The sequence below is a fragment of the Lagopus muta genome, chromosome 5, assembly GCF_023343835.1.
Source record: "Lagopus muta isolate bLagMut1 chromosome 5, bLagMut1 primary, whole genome shotgun sequence".
In the NCBI taxonomy this organism is placed as follows: Eukaryota; Metazoa; Chordata; class Aves; order Galliformes; family Phasianidae; genus Lagopus; species Lagopus muta.
In genome coordinates this window covers 56752584-56769739 of record NC_064437.1, presented here as the reverse complement: position 1 = coordinate 56769739, position 17156 = coordinate 56752584, and the positions used below count along the sequence as shown (strand labels likewise).

Sequence of the window (17156 nt, the reverse complement as noted above, 5' to 3'; positions counted from 1 at the left end):
TTCACCTGTCCTACAAGAGGTTAAGAGATCAACAGTGAAAGAGCCTGCTAAGAAATGGGAAGAATCAAGGTTTTCCTGTGCAAGTAGAGCCTAGTCCCTAGGATTCACTGAGATCCATTATAAGTTCCTTCGCCTTGTGTAAGTCCCTTTCTTATCAGTGTATTTGCCAATCAACCTATTCTGGGTAGCAAAATTTGAACCTTTCATCAAATACCCCTGGGGAAAAATTGTTCTTTCTACCAAAGCTGTTCAATGAATTACAGAGAATGGTCCTGGTTTCAATGCAGGATCTCACATACTGCTCAGCCACCAGAGACAGGTACTATATTTTGAGTCTACTTTGGCTGCAGTTTTTGTGTGCTTTTGCGTATTCAAGGGTATAATCCTTGGCCAAAACATTTCATCAGATATCTTAAAGATCTAATCCCTCCATTGCTGAATGGTGGCAGAACTCCCACTGACACCATGAAAACAGGATTAAGATCTTAATCTTTTATGCGAAGCATAAATGTATGTTTTTCAACTCTTGAACCCCAAACACCACCCATATCACTGCATTTTTCTGCTGTATATTGTTTAGTATTTGCCCAACGTTGAGTTTGCTACAGCTTCCACTTGACTCCCCGAGAAAAAGAGAAAAAATAGAGGGAGAGGATCTGTAGAACACAGATTAAATTAAAAAAAAAATCTGCCAAGAAATTTGGAGGCCAGCATGAGAAGTTTCACAGAAAAGAAAGCAGGACAACACTGTGTTGAAGGAAAGGAATGGGTAAATTGATCCAAGTTCAACTGAATTCAGTGAAATTATAACAGTTTGGCCGATCCACTGAGTATTCAGCCTGTGAATAGTAATGGAATTTTAACATATTACATTTCGCTAGTGTGCTTTACACAAATATTGTCCGGATTTTGAAATCTAATGACAGTGTAATTCATACCTAGCCTATGCAGACCATCACCAAGTCAGCATGAATACTAAATTCAGTCTGAAGTAAAAAGTTGAAAAAATATTGCATGCTTTAAAAATTCTCTTGGAATGACATGTAGCAAATATGTCTTAAAAGAAAATAGAAATTTCGGTTGGATTATGTATTCCATTGTAAATCTTGAGTAATATCAATTAAATCATTTTAGAGTTTCAACTTGAAGTCTTTCGCTGGGCTTTCCAATGCATTAGAAGCAAAGTGGCTTTGGTTTTGTTTGTTTGGTGGGTTTTTTTGTTTTTTGCCTTTTTTTTTTTTAATGCTTTTTTTTTTTTTAATCTAAATCTGTGAAAACTTAGGAAATTGGGACTGATAGCAAAAAGACAAATTAAGATGCTACTTTTAGAAAGAAAAATCATATTTCACAATAGCTGATGTTCAAATTACTCACCAAATAGTATTTATTTTCCTTGCTGAATTTTGTTCAGAATTTTCAGTTTAACACATCAAGCACCGTTTGACGTTTCCTGGCAAAGGATAGAAACCATCACAGCATATAAGAAATCCATCCCAGCTGCCTTGGAGTGATATCTGCTTGGTAGCATATGGACCCATCCTATGGCACTTACAGTCTTCTCACATTTATGGCAACAGAGGCAGTCAGAAATACCCAAGGAAACAGAATTTGCCAGATTAGTAACTTTAAAAAGTTGTATGAGGACATTTTGAAGAGCAGCCAAATGAAAGACAGGAAAATACCCACCAGATGGCTGCAGCTGGCAGCGCACTGGGAGTGCCCAGATGTCATGTACCGCATCTCCACATCACACCGTGCTGGGGCTCAACTTCCCCTGACAGATGAGTTATGAGTTTTCATCCCCATCATCTGTGAAGTGGGCTTTCCTGCCTTAATTCCACAGCTTGGCTCTGATTTTTAGCTCGGATAAGTGCCTATAGATCTCTCACGGTGTTGGCAATGCTGTACAGAGAGAGACATAAAATAAAAATTATGTCTTGTTATCATTCAGGAAGTACCCCATAAAGCTCAGCACCACAAGCATTGATAACGATTTACCTAGGAAACTAAATCTGTGCAATCCCACTCCAGCTCTCACAGGCTTATTTCATCAACCATAGAGAAAATTCACCCCTGGTACACCAGGCCCATCTGTGAGAACTCTTGTCAAATGAACTGACTGCAATTGGCCCTGCATCCTTTCAAGCCCCAGGAGTGGGACACAAGGTCGGTGTCTCCTCCTGCTGTACCAGCTGCCACCTTACCTCTTCAGAAGACCTTTACCTACAGCATTGTGGAAGCCATCACATCTGCCTATTTTCTCAGCATAAACAAAGCCCTGGTCTGGGAACTGCTCTTTCTTCTCTCTTTCACTGTATTTTGTGGATAGCTCATGTCCATGCTGTGGCTTTTGAAATGCCAACTGCTGAGACTTTAATCAAGCACCTGGCTCTGTTCAAACTGAAAATCATAAAAACAGTTCTTAGGTCTCTCTTCTGACTCTTAAAAAATGATTCTTTAAGTCTCTGAATACTCTTTCAGAGCTTTTTGCATCCATACAGAAGGGAGATCCCCTGAGCAGGCCAGGGATGCAGAATGAAACTTGGGATATGTTTGTCTGATGTCTGATCACCAAAGTCAGCTCTTTTGAAAAGGAAGTAAAAGAACACAGCTGAAACCATTCTGTATGTGACACCGTGGTCAGTACTTGTCCCTTTTATGTGTAAAATGGCAGTGTTACTGTCTGACTCTGTGATGAACACAGGGATTTCCTTAAAGTCACCAGTATTGCCTTGGAATAAAATTATCAGGGAGAGCAAACAAAGCCTGCAGTGTTCTTGGAAAAGGGAAATCACAGCTTTGCTTTTGTTTTAGCTGCTATAATAATTCACCCATAGCTCAGTAAGTACTCCCCACCTTAGTTTATAGAAAAGCACAGAAGACCCAGGATTTGCACCTGTTCAGCTGCAGAGACACCTGGTTGGGTCCGAAGAGGCTTCATTGCTCTCTTCCTTGCACGGATCCTCCTGGTGACAGCAGCATTCCCTCCGAGAATGAAGACATAGGAAGCACGTGGCTGCCCTTGGCAGAACAGTGGGGTTTATTTCTTTCCTTGTTTGTCTTATGGAGGCTGTTTCCCGAGGCTTGGATTTAATGCTGAGATCCAGCGTCCTTGGGGTATTTTCTTACTTACTGGAAAGGGAAGTTTATGTGTATTTTCGGAAAATGTGTTTTGATTTAATTTGCTTGTTGTTTCTCTTTTAGGATCTATTTTTTTTCCCAAGCAGCAGAAAACTAAAATTATGGGCTTCAAAGGGTCCTGCAACTGTACCAAACATGATCCAGATGCAAGAGTGAAGAAAACATTTACAATATGATCCAGCTATGGTTCAACCAGCCACAACCACCCCAGCCGCCTTCTCAGTTGTCCTCTGTCACAGATGAATAAAGCGTCTGTGGGAAATGATTTGCTGATAAAGTAATAGTAATTCTTCTTTCCAAAATATGTTTGGCAATACAGAAAGCTATTCTGATCACTGCACTCAGGTTGCTCCCAGCATTAAAAAAACAGCTAGAAGCAGAAACCTTTAAGCAGGAACTGGCACAGTGCTCGCTACAAGCAGAAAGCAGCCACAATGGTGAAGGGAACACTGTGAGGCATTACCCTGGGAGCTACATGGCACAGTGCTCAAGGGTCCTGCCCCAGTCTCCCTCTGCATAGTGATTAAAGGGAGGTCATAAATTCCATCACCCTTAAGCAGAAGCACAAGATCATCTGACAAGCAGAGCGCTTGGCAAAGATACTAAGCAATGTCCCTGTGGCGGGTTGTTGTGCACCCTTCATCTAGAAATGCCCTGGGGTCATTTTGCATCATTCCATGCTTCCAAAAAGCTGAGGTCTTGATAGCATCCACTCTGTTTATTTACTGAGAAGGAGGGATGAAAAGCAGATTTCAATGTGTACAGCCTTTCCTGCCTCCAGCTGCAAGCTCAGCAACACCAAGTCTTCAAGCTCAACAAAGCTTTGTACTGCAGCTGTGCCCCGCAATGTAGGAAAGCACTTCCACTAACTTTTCCTGTCAGCCTCAGCACTTAGACTGCTGCTGCTCCCCTCCCCAGGAGAGCAGAGCTCCCACTTAACCTACTGAAGCCACCTGCTCTCCCCTCAGCAAGCTGCCCATCTTCTGCAATGCATCTCCCTTACAGAGGAGGTTTGGTCCCCCAGCCCTTGCTCACCCATGTCAGTTTGCATTGTCAGGACAGTGAGCTGCATTTCATGATGATCTTCCCTCCAGATAGATCCAAAGCATTTTGTAAACAATTATGTAATTAAGCAAACCAAACCGAGGAGGGAAGGCAAATTCTTGCACAGCAAATTCTATTTGGATGTTGACAAGCAGATATTTTACCATCATCCCAGCAGGAGAAATGAGAACTCTTGGTAAGGAAACTCAGAGTGGAAAGGAAATATCTGCATGACCCACAGGTAACAAGTCAGATGATTTACAGTTCCATCTAGACAACAAGCAACTTACAAGGCAGGCCGGTTCTCTTTCTCCACTGCTCCCAGGGAGAGATTGCTGCAGAGTCTCACTGAGCTGCTGGAGATGAATGACCAGTTTCTTGCCTCCATCTGTTTGCCACCACATGAGATCGATCTCACACTACAGTGGTACATCTCTTGCGAGCTGCTGCTGAGACAGAATAGCCAACAGGGGATAAATCAAAATAAGTTACTAAAATGGCTTTCTTGTTTTCCAGTTTTTAATGCTCCTTGTAGTCTGCCTTTTCCCCCATAGGTTAAAAATTACTCTAGATTTTCAGGCATTGATGGGGGCCAAAACCTCTACATCCTACACAAGATTTTGAGACTGGAAAAATGAAAATACCAGGAAAAAAATGTTTGCAAATAAAAAGCATTCTTGCTCTATTGGCTTTTCTCATATCATGGGAGTCATACAACAGCTTATTTTCTTGGATCCTCTTCCAAGTAATTCTTTGACCCTACTGGTGGTGAATAAGACCCATGCTCATCAAACACTTCTGTTACCCAATGTAATCACACGGACAAAGCCTGCCTGGATGCATGTTCTCATTCGGGCAAATCTAGGGACCCACTACATGAAAAAACTGAAGGGCAGCAAGAGTACTGGAAGACAGAATACAGAGGTCAACTTCCCTTATAACACTGAAGAAACCCTCATCCAAACTGCCCTGATCCAAAAATTGACAGTGTGGATGTAAATTGGTAAGAATGGTAGGATTTAGCTCATTTCGTATCCTGGCCAACAAAGGTCAACTAGAGAGATAACAAAAAATGCTTTACCTGTGGCATGAGGTGAAGGACAAATGGAAGTTACTGCAACTTCCCTGTCTGGGGGAGTTACAGCACAGAGAGTGCCAAAGTGAAACAAGGATCTTTTCAAGCCAGGATAGTGCTTAACTTATCATGCTTGTTTCTGATTGTGTTTCACTTCACGTTTCCAGGCACACTAAAAATATGTGACTAAATAGGTAACTCCAGTGTGGAAATTTCCATTTTAAACTAGCATCCTTCCAAAAAAAAAAAAAAGCATGGAAAAATAGACAGCTGCCCAAAGGCTATCTTATTTGCATAATGAGTGCTCCCCATCAAAAAGAAAAATTAAAGCCCTTTTAGTTCAAATTTAACGTTAGCAACATTCTTGAAAACTGCCCCAGGGTGCAGAAATATGCATAAGTGTTTCTACTCTGGTGCCAGAAGTGATTGCACCTTCAGGAATGGCTTTTTAAACCATTTCACACTCTCACTCAAACTATTTAAATACCTGCTTGCAGCTCCCATGCTGGTTTTTGTTACAGACTCCATCATAAATGCTGAATCCCAAGCACCTCTCAAGCTAATCCTTGGGAAAGCATGGGAAGTCACACAGGGACAAGGGATGCTCATTTCCAAAAGGATCTGTCACAATTCATAGACCTCCTAATCACATCTGATGGCTTTCTGAAGTCCCCTCTCACATAATAGTGGCATTGTAAATCAGATGCCTGGGATGCTTGAAGAATAGTTTAAAGCTTTCTTGTCTTCTTAAGTTCCATATTTTTCCTTTGCTTTATACAATGCTTTCCTTAAGCTTTGTATAAATATAAGGTAAGAAAGCTGTTGTTCATGTTTCATTATTTCCCCACTGAGAAGCCACAATAAGTTTTCTCTCCCTTCAAGCAACAGCCTACAACACAAATCTAAGTCTGTTATTCCTACATAGCTCCTATTCTTATGGAACATTTTCAAATGGCCACATAAGCACCAAATTTTAGAATAAGTCATTATGATATACAATTAAAAAAAAAATTGTCTCTCCCATCTTATTTTGCTGCACAACAAACAAACAAACAACAACCACAACATAGCTCTGATTCCAACGAAGATTAAAATAAAAAACAAAACAAAACAAAAACTAGTGGTGAGAATAATGAGCAAAGCAAACGGGTGGGCTGTCTGTTGGTGTTCTCTGGTAAAGGCAGGAGTCAGTCTTGAAGCTCTGTTTCAGTAAAGACATGAGCTGCTGGACTCCAAACAGGACAATCAAAAGAAATTCTGTGGTTAACGCTATACAGATCTTAAGGGTCCACTTTGACCTAAAAATCTGCACTGGATGCCTACACTGCTGTGTTAGCTCAGGACCTGTACTCAGACTCAAGTTCTGTGGTTCACACGACGACTCTGGTCTGCACTACACCACGCATCTCACCTGCTGGTTACACATCTGCATGAAAGGGATTGGACTGAACTGGATTTGCCCTCTAGCTGGGAAGCATGTTCAGTACAGAGGATTTAAACATTATGGTGAAGATCACAGTTTAAGAAAAGAAAGACAGAAAAAGTTTGCCTGCATGTCATAAACAAGTCTGCTCCAAATAGACTATTATTAATTGATATTCCTTATCCCTCACAGTTAACATTTCTGCCACTTGACAAGAGCACATTTACTATCCTGCAGACTATGAGACCTGTCACGCACCAAGAATAACAGCTGAGAATTGGGAGCAGTTAAAAGGTTAGCAACTATTTCACGTTTATTTCTAGGATATGGTTATGTAATTATGTGCACTAAACAGACATGGAAAACAACAGCCGGAGCACAGAGAATCAGCGGACAGAACAAATGACTGTATTTACAAGGCATATTGTTAGCAATGCCTAATGTAATCTGTCAGAGTGACACTATGAGGGACTAATTAAAGCAAAACCAGAACAATAACGTGTGCTCAGGAAAAACATTGGGGATAGCATGGACAGACTTCAGGATTCTGCAAAGAGTTCATGTCTGCCAGCAGAAAGTGTTCTGTGGTAGTACATTTTACCTTCTTTGAAGCAAAGCCTTTTCCACGAGGATAGCTTTCAATTTAACTCTGCAGCTGAAGGATTTCAAAAGGATTCAAGAAGTATAAATGAATGTTTTTTTTTTAAATGTACTCTTGAACCCTGCACAAAATTTCATTTTTATCACATGTACTTGCATATCCTTGTAGCACAGACTACAGGGATGCTGACCAGATCAGGCACGCCACATCGATGGGCCCATAAGGGAGAAAGACAATCCTGCTGCACATCAAGCAGAGAGAACTGTGCACTGCTGAGGCTGTCACGTGTCAAGCTCTGGGAATTTCAGTAAATTAGATGCATTCTCACCAGAGGCTGTTATTTTGAAGATGTCCTAAAAAGGCCTGATTTAAAATTCACTGGAGTTACAGTATTTCAATACTGCTCGTTACAGTAGGAGTTCATCTAGTTACCAGGCTTCTGTCCACAAATCCATTTCTGACCACTGTCATGCTTGTTTTCATTGTTTCTGGCTGGAGCCAGGTTCTGTGGAATGACTGTTCAGTGCTCAGAGCGGTCTGCAGAGAATATGAACTTGCAATTGCACACTTTCAGTGGCTAAAATTACTTCACTTTTGCTATCACCAGTTGGCATACAGAACCTACAAAGCCAGGCAGCAAACCCAGGACACAGGACACAATGCTGCATCCCAGCACCCACCACTTTGTTCCATTGATCAACTATTGATCACCCCCAGCACGGAGTTTGGCCACAGAGCAGTGCAGCAGTGATTATAGCTCCAGCTGGGAAGAGCAAGGCCCTCACAGGGATGGCTCTATCCTTTCCTGTGGACAGACCACATAAATGGCAGAAAATAGGCCTGATGTGCTGGTTCATGTTAGGCTTTTTTCAGATCTGCCCAGTTTTTATTCATCTTGAGTCTGTCTTCCACAGGGGCAGGAGGAAGGCGATCTTTGAAGAATAGTCAGAGGATGCTGTGCAACTGTACAATATCACCCTCAGTCACATAAATCACTTTTAAGGGAAGAGTTTCATAACAATCCCAGACATGCCTAATGGTTCCTCTGCCAGTCTCTGGACAAAGCCTGAGACTGTAAATAAAATGAAATCATTACACAAAATTATTTGTATTGCTACAGTGCTTGAGATCCCCAGATGAAACGACACTTTGCTTTCATAGAATGGCTCAGGTTGCAGGGGACCTCGAAGATCATTGAGTTCCAATGCCCCGCCATGGGCAAGATTGCCAACCAACAGATCAGGCAGCCCAGTGCCCTATCCAAGCTGGTCTTGAATGCCTCCACAGCTGGGGCATCCACAACCTGTTTGGGCAGCCTGCTCCAGTGCCTTACCACCATATGAGTACAAAATGTCTTCCTAACACCTAATCTAAATCTCCCCTTTTTTAGTTTAAAGCTATTTGCCCTTGTGCTGAGCAAAGCTCTGCCTGAAGTATTCGTCGTTCCAACAGAAAGGACCCTGGGGCTGGAAGAGGTTTGTGCCAGCTGAGAGGAGAGGTTTTGCAGTACCACACGAAGCAGGTAATTTGCTAAACCTTATTTTTAATCATTGTCATTATTAAATACATTACCTGAGCCCTCTCCAGCACTGTAAAGCATGATAATCTCCTCAAGCTATGCTTCAGGATGCATATTATACCCCCCACCAAACTTATTGATTTAAGTAAAGCATGTGTGCTATATTTACTTACGGTTTTCAAGGCTCATGAATGCTATTGTAATTGTTTTCATAACACAGATCAATAAGTACAGTCAAAACAGGCCCTGTCTGCCTCAGGGGACAGCCATTAAGAGTGACTGGGTAACAGCTATTGCAGGAGATCTTTCTGCCCAGCAAACAAAAGAAACTTGCTTTAAGCTCTCCTTCGGAAAAAGCCTCAATTTGCAACTCAGTCCTTGAACTGTTTTCTAAGCAAAGGCGACAAGAGCTTTCACTCAGAATTAAGGAATTGAGTTTACCTGGCAGTATGTTATTTTTTAATGTTCTAAATCTTAAAGCATTTGAGAATTATCCATATTTAAATACACCCCACTCTGCTGTTCTTGGTGAGGTTCACGTATGGCCAGGACGCAGAGATCTGCCAGATAATCCCCAAAGTTTTTCATGCAGGAAAAATTTGTGAACACTACACTAGTGGACCATTTGAAGTAAAAAAGATACCAAATGCTAATAAAATAAAGGAAAAAAATCCTCCCATCTTGTTATATTAGGGAATTATTTGAGTGTGCTTGTTGCTCACTGCGAGATTAAATATGCCTTCCTATTTATGCAGCAAACTAGCACATTTCTAAAGAAATAAATAAAAATATCAAGGTAAAATACCAAGTTTATCAGCATAGTTATTAAGAACTCTTTCCACTTAGCAACCTAAAGCATACACAGGGTAATTTGTAATCAACACTTCTCAAATTCTGAATAATCCATTCCTTCAGCAAACTCTCCTGCTTCCTTGAAAATATCTTTCGTGGCTTCAAACCTTCAACAAGGGAAGCCAAATTCAATAAAAGAACTTCTCAGCTGTGCTTTTTTTCCTCTCCCCCTCATTCCTTCACATCTCCTGTTCTTCACTGGGTTAATTATTCTGAAAGACCATCAGAGCTGCAGAACGCTGTGGCAGGACCAGGCACAGCACTGGGAGAACATCTCACACAGATGGGATCCAGCTGGGCAAGGGACCAGCAGGGCACAGGGATAGGACCACTGGCACAGCAGCACTGCTGCCAACAGTTGTGCCCTCTTTCTGGTTACACCTGTTCCTCTGGCCAGGGATCTCCTCCAGGCATCTCCTCTCTCACCCAGGCTGCACTCCCCATGTCTCTCTGGCAATGAATCTCTCACCTCCTCTCATCTCCTTCTGCTCTGCTGATCACTGCAGTACTTGTGAACCTTCTCCCCCATCACTAGTCAGTTATTTCTTATATTTCAGCTGCTAGCTAGCATTTATGAGATATGCTGTGCTCATTCAAGCCTTACGCACTCATCAACTAGTTTAGGTTAATATATTCTCTTAACCACGTTGCTGACAGGCTGCAATACATAATTTTAAATCAAACTAGCAACACACAGTGCACCTACGGATATCTCATAGCAAACAAATGGACAAATTTTGTGATGATCATGCAAGTGAGACACCTTCTGGCAAGGGTACCACGGAACAGAGACTCATAAATAACAGGGTTGGTTTTTTTGTTGTTTCTTTAAAGTAATCCATGCAAACATACTTGATACAAAGATGAGTGCCACCACAGAAGCAAAAGTCATGTTCAGACAGAAATCCAGAAAATCTGTGCCATTCCTACAGACTTACCTTTCCCCTGAAAAATCACCATATGGGCAGTTCAGATTCTTTCTCCATTCACTGGAATGGCGCTTCTCTCTTTTTCTGCACTTTCCTTAGATTCACCTCAAATTGAAAAGGTAAAGAATATGTAAGCATCTGCAACACCCATGGGAGAGTTTCCACAATGGCTACAACACCATCTGCCACAACAAGATGTTCTGTGACCTCTTCTGTTAGATTTTCGTTTGCTCTTTCTCGGTGTTGTTTCCACTAATCTCGAATAAATAGTATTAGACTGAGAGCATATGGTGAATCTAAGAACCTAATACAGACAGCCAATTCAATTACAGTCAGTAGAATGGGTGGCTTTACAAGACAGAGAGGTAATCAGTAAACAATGAGATATTAACAGTAGCTACTGTGGGCCAGGGCAAGGACCCATCTCTCACCGAAAAGCATTACTAAATCTATACCAGAGACTGCTCTGGGCTGCACCTTTTTTTTTAATTTTGACTCAACAATGCAACACCAAAAAAGTCACATTGCAATACATCTCTAGTCCAATTGTTTTTCAAACCTGTAAGCTTTCCAGCTTTTATGAGCACACATTCTGAGAACGAGGAAGAAAGAAATGCAAAAGCTTTGTCTTGAAATCAGAACAATTTTCCAAGCCTTATTTCCCAAATTTGCAATAAGTAAAAAATACATTCATGAATTAAGTTCGGTTCTGAATGGAAGATCTTGAAAAATAATAGCAATTCCGATCCAAATATTTTGGTAGAGTGTTAATGAAAAAGCTCAGGTTAAAAGTATCATCAGTATAAACTAAAGGGGCTGCTAAAACAGGTCCTCATTTTTGCATTTATATTGCCAGTACAGATCAAATAAGGTCATGCTGACCACAATACAGGTGCGGGGCAGGGGGAGGAATATTATAAAAATCCAATCCTAAGCAGCCAAAATGCAGAATATGTTGTTCCAACAGAAACTGACACATACACAGCACCATCATGGGAATCATTTTACTTCGTTTGAAAACATCTTGAATTATTAGAACAGGCTAGTTTGTTGGATAGGAAGTTCCAAAACACACATCTACCTCCTAACCTTCTGAACACATTACATATACTGGAAGATTCCATTTGTCAGGTTATAAATAGGAAAAGAACAGATTATGACACACAGCTGACACAGACATGACTGAAACAAGAGCTCCCTTGCACTGTAGTTTGATGATTGAGTCATATTACCTGCTTGGATTCCCAGGTTCTTGGGGATCACAGGATCTGAATGAAGGAATTTTACTCCTGTTAAGACAGATTAATTACAATTTAATGCAGACAAACTGAAGGACAACACTTACCTTTTTTATCAGTAGGGGACATCTTCTCAGAAGTATTTTCTCTCATTTTTCCTCCATTGTAGTTTTAAAGTAGTCTTTGCTTTGATGACATCTTTTTACTCTGTGGGTCGTACCTGCTGGAGATTAATGCCTATGCAATAGAAGACACTATACATCAGAGAGCAAATCATGATGATTTAGTGGTCCATTCTGGCTCCACATTTTCTGAAACCGTTAAAAAGAGGAAGAAGTATACCTGTGACATCATAAATAAAGTCCTGTAATCTTTTACATCGACCAGGATTTCCAGACACTTTTATACAGCGGTTGATGAATGTCAGAAGAAAACAGTACTCTGTGTCTGGGGTCTCCACTGGAGCAGGACTCCTGGTTCTTCAAACGTCCTCTTGTCTGAGGTGGCTTCCCTTAAGGAGATACTCAGTGAAGGGAGTTATTTGAAGCCTTGAAGAGATTAAGGTGTTTTGTAGGTGAAGGAGAAAAGCTTAGAGCACTACAGAAGGGAATAAACACGACTCCTACTTTATGGAAGAAAAAGGTGGTTGGTAAAACTTTCTTTCCTCTTCTCTACTCACCGTTTTTCCTTTTGTAGCAAAGATTGCAAAGGTCGGTACACAAAGCGTTGGGTGGAACAGCCCATTGTGGCTCTAACATTGCCCAAAGAAAAGCTGCCTGAACTTTTAGACTGCAGAGATCTGACAGTACAGCCAAAGGGTGTTTTTTGCTTTCCTTTCACAAAAAAATGTTTGTTTTCCTCAGGAAAAAAACATCAACAAGATTTCTGTAAGTAAACTGACCCTTCATAGACTTCTTTTGGCTAAAACAATAAGTTACAGGGGTTTGGACCTCTTCTGGCAAGAAGGCAAAATATGTTCATGGAAATCACCAAATTAATAACAGGTAACACCAGAGGAAGAGCTCCAGTACAAATCTCCCAGTGTACAGCTCTCTGGAAGGTGAGCTGAACAAGGGAAACTTGGATCATTCCATTCCTCTCATTCTTGCCTTCTAGGAACACCCACAGGCTGAAAACTGCACAGGAAAAGAAAGAAATACATAAAAACAAACAAACAAATAAATAAATAAAATTTAAAAATAAAAAAAATAAAAGCTAATTGATGTTTTACTCTGTGGTCTCACAAAGGACGGCTCTCGTGGCTGGTCTGCAGCCCCACAGACAACACCAGAGGGCTCTCTGGCTGCACTCAGGCAGCCCCGCCACACGGCACTGTGCTCAGCAGTGGATTGCTCCTGGCCTGCTACTTCCAAACACGCTTGCTCGTGGCACTCCTTCTACCTGGACCCAGCCTGGCAACGAGATCTCCCTTCTTCTGCTGCCACTGGCTGCTCTGTTTATCCTCGCAGCTTGTCCAGAGAACTGGAGTGCCCCTCTGCTGCAATAGTGGGGCAAACAAGCTGGTGTGGAACTGCAGACATGCCCAGGGGACTGACATCTCACAGCTGCCACGTTTTAAGTGCTTGCCTTATCTTCTGAGTCCTGCTTGCTTCTTTCTAAAGAACTTCAGAGGAGGCAAAGCTCTCGGTTTCATTTTATTTTCTATTCTGAGTTCACTGATGCTTCAGCTGCAGGCAGAACTGTCTGACCAGGAGCTATTCCCACCTGGGTCTGATCCTTGTACCCAATTGCCCCTGCTGTTCCCATCCCATCACAATCCCAGGTGCAGTAATCACCACTTCTGCTGCAGGAGCTGCAGCCTGAGCAGCGATGGGGTGTTCTCAGTCTTTGCCTTTCTGCCATCAAGGCTTAGCTGATTTGTCTCATATCTTTTCATATATCTTGGTTCCCAGGGAGCTTTGTCAAAAAGAAGTTTATAGTAGGATCACTCACACCGTGTCCTGGCCAAGGAGAGGTGCTCTGCCTGAGATCCGAGCACTTCCATGAAGGGGGCTGGGCACACAACTTGCCCTATCTGTCACATGGAACTGGACATCAGCCAGGGCTTTGTTTCACTGTTTCTGTTTCTTTGCTAATCCACTCTCTTCCTTTTAACCCGTTTTGTGGTTTCAGGAATAAGCAAAGAGGGAGAATACCACACTGAGTTCATCTACCCCATCTTTCTCATTCAGAGTCTCCAGGAGAACTAGCCACATCTTGAGGTTCGAGTTGATTTTTGACAGCTGGAAGGTCTGACAGCATGTGCCCTGGAGCACATCCTCATGGGTAAAAAAAAGAGTTTGTCCTCCCCTGGGGCAGCACAGGGGTGAATTGGCTCATTTTCACACTGACCCATACTATATTGTGCTTGAGGTGATTTTGCTTCTAGAAAAAAAAAGAGTAGTCCATGGTAAATCTCTTCTGCCCATCTCAGTGGGATTTATTCCTGCTCCTGATTGAAGAGCTCTGACAATCATCAAGGGACATACACATCTCCAGGTATGTCAGGCACCTACTGGCAGGCCCTGCCTGCCTGCCACTCCATCCTACCAATGCATGAGCCATTTTCCTGGTCTTTCTCCATAAATTCACTTAAATCTCTGCACTGCAAGTCTTGGAAGAGGATCGCTGGAGTCTGCTGCACTGCTTAGCTAAGTACATCCTTCTTGTGGTACCCAACACCAACTGCAGGTAGGTCCAGCAGGTTCCTGAGCAATGGGTCAGGGGTACTTTTTCCCTATAGCCAGTGTAGAGATAGGCACAGCCAGAGGAAGACCAAGCCTGGCCCCTTTTCAGACACACGTTCCCAGTTGGCTGAGTCTCCAGGTCAGGAGGAGCCAGCTGCAGTGATGTAAATTAGACCTGTTTTCTGCCTCTCGCACACAAATACAAGCAACAGATGAAAGAAGACATGCTGGAAGCTGCTATTTATGAGGAACAGTTCAATGCAAGTGATTTATAGACCAAGGTTAGGCTGAGATCCCAGATAAGAGAGGCACGGGGCAGTCATTGATTTCTAGACATACATCTGAGGAGAAAAATGCTGAGGCCAGCTCAGATCTACAACAAGCAGAGGTGGTATTGAAGTGTCTCCCTCCATGTCTAGAAATAGCCTGCTGTGGGACAACAAGGAGAGATATGAGACTGCAGTGAGGGACTGGGAAAATCTCCTGTTATGAACCTGTTACCAAAAAGTCAAGCATTTTGCCATTGCTTTAGCTCCAGCTCAGCCCAAATCCTCACAAGTGCCTGGGTGGGGAAGGAGGTTTGTGCAAAGCCGGATGGGCAAAACTAAGGGAGATTGTCTTCATGAACACAGTCAAGTGCAGGTCCCTGCCACCCCTGGGCCTCCTCAAGAGTGGAGGTGGTCAGCCAGAGAAAGCTGACAAAGAAGCAGCAGATCCTTGTATACATGTGGAGAACAGCAATGGAGTTCCCTTTCCAGAGCAGCAGCAGATGGGAAATCCATGCTCCAAGGAGCTCAGAGGCCCCCCAGCCTATCCTCCCCACAGGCACAGCCTCCACAGCTCCCGACGTCGCATCCATGATGACCGAGCTCTGCCTGCAAGAGACAATTCCATTTCAGTGCAACAGATTCAAACTCTAATTGAGTTTTGTCATTTAAACCAGGGCAGGAGCAGCTCTGCCAGCCTGCAGCCATGAGGGCTATTTTTGAAGAGAATTGTCAAACGGGCCAGGAAGTCAAATATGTCATTTTAAAACCATTCTTAAGTGTGCGCCTGCACGTGTGTGTGCACTTCCCTCTGCAAGCAAGAAACAATTACTCCCTGTGCACAGAAGGAGCCCAGGTTGCTTTAATTGCATGGATGCTGAGATGGCTTCTTTGTGACAGCTGAAAGAGAAAGGAAAAAATCCTCAGCTTCTGTGTGCTTTCTTGCTTTACATGACTCACTGCAATGGAAAAAACCCTCTTGCTTCTTCCCTTTACCCCATCTCATCCCAGACACCATCTGTCTTCATGCCAGTCCTCTGCTGCTTGCACAGTGCAATCCACTCCTTTACGTTCCTTAATTCAAATGCATAGTACAGAGGTAATTTGGAATATAGCTTTTCCCCTTCTCTTTATAAAACAAGGAAAGACTGTTTTAGCATGAGGACATCAGATTAGGACTCAGATCCAGCTTTCATATTCAGTTCTGATTCAGATTTTTTGTGTGACTCAGTTATTCATCTTCTCTTTAGGCAAAAGTGCAATAAAACTCCGTCTTTCATCCTGTTCTCTCTCCAGGCAGAGTCCAAGGCTTTTTCTCCTCAACAGGATTTAGTACAATGAGCCCCCAATTACACTTCCATTACAAATTACATTGTAAATCTCTATTTACTATCATTTTCTTATGTCTTCTAAGTACCATATGCTTTTATAGAGCTAAGTGAGCAGCTTGGTAGATGCTTTGATCTCTATTTTACCAGTCCTTTGCAGTTAAATCTGTGTTAGAAATGAAAGTCAATACACACATACTTACGTAGTTACAACTTCGTCAATTTTTTTATTAAGGAAATATAGTCATGAGGATATTTTGCTGTTTTTTACTGTCTTATAGATAGAGTAACTGGTACGTTTTGAAGATCCAAATACTTCAACAAGTATTTCCTCAAAAAATATTGTTTGTATAAAAGCTTGAATTTTAGTGGAGAAAAATTAACATATGCCAGGATTTATCAGTTCCTAATGACCTCTACAGAATACCCAACATTACATAATGTACTTCTAGGCCTTCTGTTCAGCCTGTTTCTCCCCATATCCCCTTTCCACTTACCTGCCTCATCCTTTGTCAGTTTGCCCATGAGGAAATAACAGTGGACATTGTGTTAAAGTCACAATGAACAAACGTACAGCTCTGTCCTCGTGCACCTAGACAGCCCTCTAATTGCAGAGACTATCACCCCTCTGTACAGTGAGGAGCAGCAAGGTCTCGAGTTCAAGGTTATGGAACAAAAAAGGCCAGTTTTATTTTCCCAGTGCTTGAAATCGTTATTCCTGGGATGAGTCAGTTCTGGCGAAAGGAAGGTAGATGCGATTCCTTCATTTCTATTTCATATCAGTAAATCTTCTTCACCCTAGATTTCAGACATTTAAACGCACTGCAATATTCCAAGTTTAAAATTGCACTGTGACCTTTAAAAGAGGAAAGGATTCTGAGGCTGTAACAAGAGTTGTGCCTTTCCAAAGGCAGCTCATTTCCCCATGCAGAGCTCTTGGTGTTGTTAACAAGAAGGGTGGTTTTTATGCTGTGCTGCATGAAAACAGAAGTCCAGCTGTGCGGTTCTCTCTCCTTGAGGTAGCTGAAATGTGAAACTGGCCCATGTTTTACA

General features: G+C 42.2%; 1 long non-coding RNA gene across 1 annotated transcript; it reads right to left on the bottom strand.

The window, feature by feature from the left end:
• Window positions 1–1389: 1389 nt before the first annotated feature.
• LOC125693656 (uncharacterized) lies at window positions 1390–12028 on the bottom strand. The gene is made up of 6 exons (XR_007377196.1): window positions 11930–12028; window positions 10594–10689; window positions 4476–4631; window positions 2897–3132; window positions 1687–1902; window positions 1390–1555 (listed from the first exon to the last, which is right to left on the bottom strand). It is a non-coding gene; the product is annotated as an uncharacterized LOC125693656 (long non-coding RNA).
• Window positions 12029–17156: the final 5128 nt, after the last annotated feature.